This window comes from Chrysochloris asiatica, unplaced genomic scaffold, assembly GCF_000296735.1.
Source record: "Chrysochloris asiatica unplaced genomic scaffold, ChrAsi1.0 scaffold00139, whole genome shotgun sequence".
Lineage (NCBI taxonomy): Eukaryota > Metazoa > Chordata > Mammalia > Afrosoricida > Chrysochloridae > Chrysochloris > Chrysochloris asiatica.
Window position 1 is genome coordinate 4,876,194 of NW_006408657.1, and position 9,255 is coordinate 4,885,448.

Consider the following 9,255-nt stretch of genomic DNA (forward strand, 5'->3'; position numbering starts at 1 on the left):
ATATTCTTTTATATGTGGTTCAGAGTTCTAGCACCATCCCCTGAGCCTGCTTGGTCCAGTATTCTGTGTTGTTGCTGACAGAGCTCTTCACTGCATCTACCTGATCTGCCATCTTGTGTAACCTTATTTTTATCTGAAACCGAAATTTCTTTTTGCCAAGTAGGATTGATATATTGACAGGTCTTTGTCTGGAATTAGGAAGAGGACATCTTTGAGGGTTGTTATTCTGCTTTCTACTTCAAAATAATTTTAGAAATGATGTTCAGTTTATCAAAGATTATTTCTCAACAATTTATGAAATTATAAATAAGCTCTAAACTGAACTCAGCTAAAATTAATTCAAGAACAGATGCGAATTGGTTGGGCTATACAATTTTAGTACTGGTCTCTTCATCTTCATGTTTCATCACTCTCCAATTATTCTTTCCAAAGACATAGAGGTCATAGAAGATATTATCCCTTCAGATGGCTTAGTACTTTTGTCTACCTCCAGTCAGGTTGAATTCAACTGAAATTATTGAGACCTGATTCCTGGCACTGCTTATCCACTAAAGTATTGACCACTTATTTTTTTGTTTTGTTTTTTAAGGTTTTTATTGTGGATTGAATGAAAGTTTACAGGGCAGATCATCAGTTTTGCATTCAATAAATCATACGCTTTGTTTCATTACAATGATTATAATCCCCTCCATGTACCATCAGTTAACAGTATTTCTCTTTATTCACTTTAGCACTTTTTTTTTTTTTTTTTTTAAACACTCAGGCCAATATAATAATTTACACCATCAAAGGGCAGCTTCTGCAAGTCTGCCTCCTGGCCGCCATCTCAGTCTCTCTCTTCCCATGAATCTAGAGTCCTAAGTTGCTCCCTCTCTCCATGTTCCCATCTCTGCCTTCATCTCTGGTGTTGATGCTTCTCTGGATAAGTCCCGTCCACATTCCGCTTGTGCTCGTCTCCCTTGATGGTCCTAGGGTCCTTTGTTTCTGCACTGTAAGATTAACTACTTCCCCTTTTTTTGTTACAAAACTTCTACCTTTACAATTGTGACAGTTGCAATTAGTCTTGATAATAATTACTCACTATTGAATCATAAGAATCTTATCCCCATCTCTTTTAACCAGACCCACCTAGACAAGATAAACACTATTCAGTGGGGACTCTTTTTTCTCACACACACGATTAAACTAAACTCTCCATTGAAACGTTGTAAGCCAGTCATTTCCTGCCTTTATCGCCCCCTCATGTAGATATCCAATGTCTAAATTGCCTATCCCTATCTGCCCTGTGTACAGAGGGGATAGTGTTGATACTTGATGTGAAGACTCCATCCCTCTCTCTTGGTATTTAGAGTTACTGCCTCTATGAGTATAGATCAAGTTCATCAAATTGTAGCAATTTACCCACATTTCCTTTATTAAAAATTGTGTTTTTTATTTTTTTTTTAAAATCTTGCTCTAGTCGAGTTCTAATTTTCAAGCTGTTGAGGCTACGTCAAGTGGATACTCTCTGCAAGTTTGGGTGTTCTTGTGTGCCTCCTTTCACTTCATATCAGCTAGATGTTTCACTCTCAGCTCTAGCTCTCTGTGGCTATGTCCTTGTCCATTGGCTCAGGCGTCCCTGGTCTCACCACACTTTGGACAAACCAGCCCTTCCTCTTCTCTCTCATCTCCAGATCAACGGGAGTCTGTGGAACGTGGTTGAACTCAGCCCATTTCTTCATTAGCAGTCCACTGTGTGCTCCTTGTCCAGTGATATGTAAAGCAAGTGTGTCGTGATGAGAAAACTGTAATAAGTGATTAACTGTACAGAGGGAGGAGCAGTGATCAGTCTCTCTTTTCCATTTCCTTTTTTAGAAACAAGGAAACTCACCTTGTGATTTCAAGGTTTTCAACGATAACAATGAAGTCTGTTCATCACTAGTAGCTAGGGAGACCTAACTTGTTGGGCTGGTGATGGTTGTGATGGTTGCTTGGAGTACCTGCCAGTTGTGCCATGCATGGCCCATTCCTTAGCATCCAACATACAAGGAATAGTCAGAACATCCATCAGCTGGGTTAGGGGCAAATAAGGGAGTCACAGGACAAGTGTAGGGAAAATATGAGTGAAAATTAGAAGCCAAGCAGTCCTACTATAGAACATGTGAAAAATACATTAAATTATATTTCTTCAGTGGCATTTATAATTTATTTTATGATATAAATCTACAACATTTTATTCATATTGCTGATAACCTCATTTTATGATAACAAACCTTTAAAATAAAACCTCTGAACTAAAATATCATAAATTTAATAAAATACATATATATATCTATATGTTAAGGAGCTCTGGTAGTGTAGTGATTATGAGTTGGACTGCTAACCTCAAAGTCAGCAGTTCGAAACTACCAGATATTCTGCGAACAAAGATGAAGCTTACCGCTCCTGTAAAGATTTATAGCCTTGGAAACCCTAGACAGGGTCAGTATGAGTCAGAACCAATTCCATGGCACAAAACCACCACGAACACTAATATATCATTGTCAGGTGCTGTCAATTCAGTACTGACTCATAGTGATCTTGTGCACAACAGAATGAAATAGTGCCCGGTCCTGTGCCAATCACACGATCGTTGCTACACTTGAACCCATTGTTGCTACCACTGTGCCAATCCATCTCGATGGGAACCTTCCTCTTTTTGCTGACCTTCCACTTTACCCAGGAGAATGTCCTTCTCCAAGGACTGGTCCCTCCTGATAATATGTACAAAGTGTGAGAGTTGAAGTTTCAACATCCTGGCTTCTAAGGAGCATTCTGGCTGTACTTCTAACCCAGATTTGTTTGTTTATTGACAGTCCATGGTACTTATAATATTCTCTGCCAACACCATAACCCACATTTATCAATTGTTCTATAGTCTTTCTAATATATTACTAATACATACCATATTTACATTATATGTTAGTTATACTAATATATTCCTAATTTATAAAATATAATCTCAATAGATTTGATGAAAAATATCCTGCACAGAATTTTGCTGCCATTGATAATCCTCTAAGAGAAAACACATCAAAAGCAGAAGCAGCAGCAACATCTACTTTAAAAGTCAGTAACTATGTTAAGCTATTTTAGGAAAACTTTCTCTGCAATCAATAATTTAATGTGCAGTTACAAAAGGTGCAATTACATACTCCTCTGCAAAGCATGTGTTTTTATTTAGATCAGAGGTTTGTTATTTTAAAATTAATGCCATTCATTTTTTATTCCAAGTTTTATGAACATAAAAATGCTGAAATGATATTTGTTAATGGGTTGGCACTATTATCATAAGATTAACTCTGCAAAGAGTCAAATTATACCAATTTATTAACAATGTCATCACACGATGCAAATAACAATCAGTTAATTTCATCCTAGTGGTACTTCGATTTTTTCCCCTCCAATTCATGAAATTAAACTCAATCTTTTAGACGTTCATTTTATTGGAGGTGAAATATCTGCTATTAATATGAGGACTTTTTAAACACTCAGTTAAATTATGATTCAACAATGAGGCAATATACTTTTTGAAAAAGGGATAATAAAATGCAATATAAATTTATGAAACAGAAATATTCTTAGAATTGGTTGTGGAATTAACCTAAATAAAAACTATGTCTAGATAAGATAAAATATTCTGCTCATCAAAATAGCATCTTTGGTTGTCAAAATTTAGAAATATTTATTATAAAAACATTTTAAGTCATTAAAATTTTTTTTGGTGACAAAATTGGTATTGAATGTCCCAAATTCCTCAACATGCCCATGTTTTCTGTTTTTGTTGCCTATTGTAAATAAGATTCTAGTAATGTTTGAGGGTTTTCATTGTGGTAAATAGATAAGTAACCAAGCATTTGTCATTTTAACGGTCTTTAGATATACAATTCAGTACAATTAATTATGTTCATCATGTTTTTTTCAATTATCACCACCTTTGTCAGTTCCCTGATTTTCTCATCACTCTTAGCAGAAAGAACTACTTTGTAAAACAGCTTTAGTATCCTGCAATGTTTGTTAGACATACTTGCAACCATGTTCTTAAATTTAAATTTAGGTGCCTTAGCCTGGTGTGGCTCTGTAAGATAAACACTAGACTGCAAACTACAGGGTCAACAGTTCAAACCTAATACCTGCTTCCTTGAGAGAAAAAGGAGGTTTTCTGGTCCCGTAAAGATTTACAACCTCGGAAACCCTATACAGGGCCGTTATGAGTCAGAATTGGCTGATGGTGATGAATTTGGTTTGCGGTTTTTCAAAGAGGAGTCCTGTTGGCACAGTGCTTAAGTGCTTGGCTGCTAACTGAAAGGTTTCAAGTTCTAACCCATCAGACACTCCATGTTACAAAGATATGGCAGCCGGTTTCTATAAGACTTACAGCTTCATAGGGTCCCTATGAGTCAGAATTGATTTGACAGCAGTGGGCTTGGGTTTTGTTCAAAGAAATTTGGAAATCTTTAATCAGAGTATTCAATAATGGAGCCCAAAGGATTTTTATATATTGAAGCTATAAGCAAAAGAAATTACTGAAAACAAACCTTACAAACTTGTAGATAATTTCTACTAAAACAAGACTGGTTTTGAACAAATAAAATGATCAAGGAGCAAATGTTGTGCTTGAGTTAATTTTAAAATTCTATATCCTTGTTTTTCAATATCCAACCTGTTGGAAAATTATTTATCAGTCATCAGTTTTAATTGGTCAAGTCTGTATTTGAGATCATAATCGATAAAATTCAGGAGGGTTTGCAGTATCTATGAGGGTGAGTCAAAAATTATCCACACTCTGACGGTAGAATTTATTTGAATAAATTTTTAGAAAAGACAAATACATCATTTTTTGACATAATCTCATTGCTTTTTAATACACTTTGTCAGCAAGCTTTGGCATTCTCTTATTAAAAAATGTTTTAGTAAGCAATGCACCAATGAATGCACCGCTGTCTTCACTTCTTCATCAGAGATGAATCTTCTTCCTCCAAGGGCTGCTTTTCAGGGACCAAATAAGTGAAAGTCTGATGGAGCAAGATGAAGCTTTCTGCTCCTATAAAGATTTACAGCCTCAGAAACTCTATACAGGGTCACTATGAGTTGGAACTGACTCCATGGCACATAACCAAAGCCAATTGTAAGAATAATTTTTAAAGAAAAGTACTCTGAATTGTGACAAAATCAAACAATCATTCAAAAACATTGGGCTGAGAGGTCCATATATATGTTTCATTATAATAATTGAATTATGCATTTCTTCTAGTTAGGAAAATTTGCTCTGAGATACCTCAGCATCTTAATATGTGTTAAAAATATTCTGACCTAGTGAGAAAACTCAATTGAAAGTGTTAAAAATTTAAAATTTATTAATATAGGGAGGCCGTTTTAACACATTAAAATGAAGTTTTTTGCAGAGAGTCAACAGTGTGAGCAGAGGTGTGAGAAGGTGCATTGTCACACAAGATCACAAAACCCTTGGACAGCAGTCCTCTGCATTTAGTCCCAAGTTTAGGCTTCAGCTTTTCAGTGAGCATCTCATTGTAAAGAGCACTGTTTAATTTTTAACTTATTTCCTGATAGTGTTCCAATACTGGCCTTTGAGAATTTCAGAAAACTGTAAGCACCAATTTTACAGTTGATGGTTGACTTTTGAACTTTTTCTTGGTCAGCTATTGAGGATGTTTCCATTTCATACTCTGCCATTTACTCTCAGGCTCATAGTGATGAATCCGTGTCTTGTCGCCAGTAATGATTTTTTTTAAAAAAGAAATGTTTACCTTCCTTCAAGTATCAGTCCAAATTTTGTTTACAGATATCCAGATGCTTCTGCTTCTGCTCTTCTGTGAGTTGTTTCGGTACCCATCTTGCACAAATTTTTCAAAACCCAAGTCTGTCATGGATTATTTCATAGGAAGAGACATGACTGATTTGCAAATGATTTGCCACATAATTCACTGTCACTCATCTATTTGACAGACTCATTTCATGTGCACACTCAATGTTATCATCAGCCATGGTTGTGGACAGGCGTTTTAATATAACCAGAGTATGTATAATTTTTTATTCACACTGATACATATGGAAAACTTCAAAATCAGTAAGAATTTATTTGACAAGTTTTGAGTTGGGCTGCTAACCTCAAGGCTACCTGTCGCTCCATGGGAGAAAGATGAAGCTTTCTGTTCCTGTAAAGATTTACATCTTCAGAAACCCTATGCAGGGTCGCTATGAGTCAGAACCAACTCCATGGCAAATAACCAAAACCAACTGTAGAAAAGAATTTTTAAAGAAAAGTACTCTGAATTGTGATGAAATCAAATAATCATTCAAAAACATTGGCCTGAAAGGTCCATATATATGGTTATCTATAAAAATTGAATTATGCATATCTTCTAGTTAGTAAATTTGCTCTGAGTTTCCCAGATGCCTCAGCACCTTAGTGTTTATTAAAAATATTATGACCTAGTAAGAAGACTCAATTGAAAGTATTAAATATTTGAAATTCATTAATCTTAAAATGCAGCCTTACAGAACATTACAAGAAATGTTATGAAAAGATCAAATTTATAATACAGTATAAGAAATAATTTTAGGGGGTTTCTGGGGAAAGATGGCAACACCAGTTTGTCAGTTTGTACTGTAGTGGCTTGTGTGCTATGGTGATGCTGCAACCTAAGCCCTGATATTTAAATACTAGCAGGGTGCTCCATGGTGGACAGGTTTCAGAAGAGCCTACAAACTAAAACAAAGTAGAAGAAGAAGAGGTAGACTATTTCTGAATGGTTAGTTAATGAAAACTTTGTGAATCATAGCAGAACATTGGCAGATATAATGGCAGCAAATGAGCCCCTCAGGTTAGAAAGCATTAAAAATACAACTGGGAAACAGCTACCTCCTCAAGGTACAGTTGCCCTTAATGACTTACATGGTGTTAAACTATCAGAGCCTTCATTTGCTGATGTGAAACTGCCCTGAACAAACAAGCAAACAGAAAACTGTGTTCATACTTCCAGTCTCTATCACATCCACCAGGAGCCAGGTGGTGAGTGCCAACATAAAATTATCAATGAAATATAAATACAATGATACCAAAATGTCTGTCAGAAAACAGATTATTTGAGTTTACTTGAAGTAACAAAATAGTGTCTCAAGCAAGTGATCAAAATACAGAGTCAGAATATATAATACTAGAAATGATATCAAAACAATATGATAAGGAATTTAAACGAATGCTATTTAGGTACCTTCATTAGACTGAAAGAAAGATCAAGAAAATCAAGGAGAACAGAAAACATGACAAGAATAAATTGACAAAACAAATGAAAAAAGTGGAAACCATACAAAAGCAACAATTAGAAAGCCAGAAGATTAGTACTAAGAATTCAGAATTAGATAGTCCATTGAAACAGAAAAGAAGTAGAATTGAATCATGGAAGGCCGAATTACTGAGCTTGAAGACAAAGCTTTCAGTATTTACCAGCTAGAGGAAAAAGCAGAAAAAGAATTTTAAAAATCTGAAGAAAACCTAATATTTATGTGGAACACTGTTTATAGGAATAACTTAGGTGTGACTGGAATTCCAGAACAGGAAGAGACAAAAAAAAAAAAAAAAAAAGCAGAGAAAAGTGATCAAGAATTGTTGGAAGAAAACTTACCTAACATTTTGAAAGATGAGAAGATAGCCATTCAAGAAGTAAAACTCTAAAGAGGATATACTCCCAAAGAAAACCAACAAGACATATTATAATCAAACTTTTCCAAACTAAAGAAAAGGAAAAAATCCTAAGAGGTGCTCTAGAAAAATGAAAAGTTATCTACAAAGTAGAACTAATAAGGTTAAGCTCTGATTTCTCAGCAGAAATCATGCAGGCAAGAAGACGAAGGGTTGACATATATAAAATTATGAAAGAAAAAAAAATTGCCGACCAAGAATTATATTCCCAGCAAAATTGCCCATCAAATATGGCAGTAAAATTGGGATATTTCCAAATAAACAAAAATTAAAAGAATTTCCAAAAACCTTATAGAAAATAATAAAGGAAATTTTGTGAACCAACAACAACTTGAGACTAACATACATGACAATATTACCCAGAACACAACCCAGATATTAAAGCATTCAATGTAAAGGAAACCTACAAAACCGAAAATAGGGAACCACAGAAACAAGTCTGTTTACGGGAAAACAAAACAAAACAAAACAAAAAACCCACACACAAAAATAGACCCAACATCATGTAGAACGAGGGATTACTATAGTTACAGAACTTCCAACAGAGGAAGAAATCAAGGAAAAAATCAAGTGGAAAAAAAAAAAAAAAGAGAGAAATAAAAATAAACCTAACAGTAATCCTAAAACTAGGCTAAGTCTTACACCTTGTTGTTGTTAAGTGCCATCCAGTCGGTTCCGACCCATAGCGACCCTGTACAGGGTTTCCGAGGGTGTAAATCCTTACGGGAGTAGAAAGCCTCATCTTTCTCCCGCGGAGCGGCTGGTAGTTTCGAACTGCTGACCTTACGGTTCGCAGCCCGATTCGTAACCACTACGCTATCAGAGCTCCCCTATCAACCATAACAAAAAGAATCTCCATATCATTATCAAAAAACAAAAAAAGAAGAAATTTTTTACAAATATACTCATAGCATAATACTGGAGAGGAAACTAACTTACTGAAGAATATTAATATTATTTATAACACAGTTAACGGCACTATGTTATATTCAAATAATCAATGAAAATATAATTTTTAAGATTTTGATTAATGTATATTATTTTGATACATAATGCAACTTTTGAAAATGTGTTTTAATAACAATTTTATGTTTTAATGATATGTTTACACATAATAAAACCAATTATTGATTGATGATTTTAAAATTGTATTTTAAAATTTATCTTCATTGCCCCCTTTTGTTTTTAAAAATTTGTACAAAAAAAATAAGATTAACATGGTCACATCAGTACTAAATAGCATCCTTTTTGTGTTGGTGGTTGTTGTTGTTGTTGTTATGTGACGTGGAGTCGGTTTCGGCTCATAGCGACCCTGTTTCCGAGGCTGTAAATCCTTAAGGGAGCAGAAAGCCTCATCTTTCTCCCGCAGAACAGCTGGTAGTTTCGAACTGCTGACCTTGCGGTTCGCAGCCCAATTCAAAACCACTACACTACCAGAGCTCCTTTGTTGTTGTTGTTGTTAAGTGCCATCAAGTCAATTCTGACTCATAGTGACCCTGTACAGGGTTTCCAAG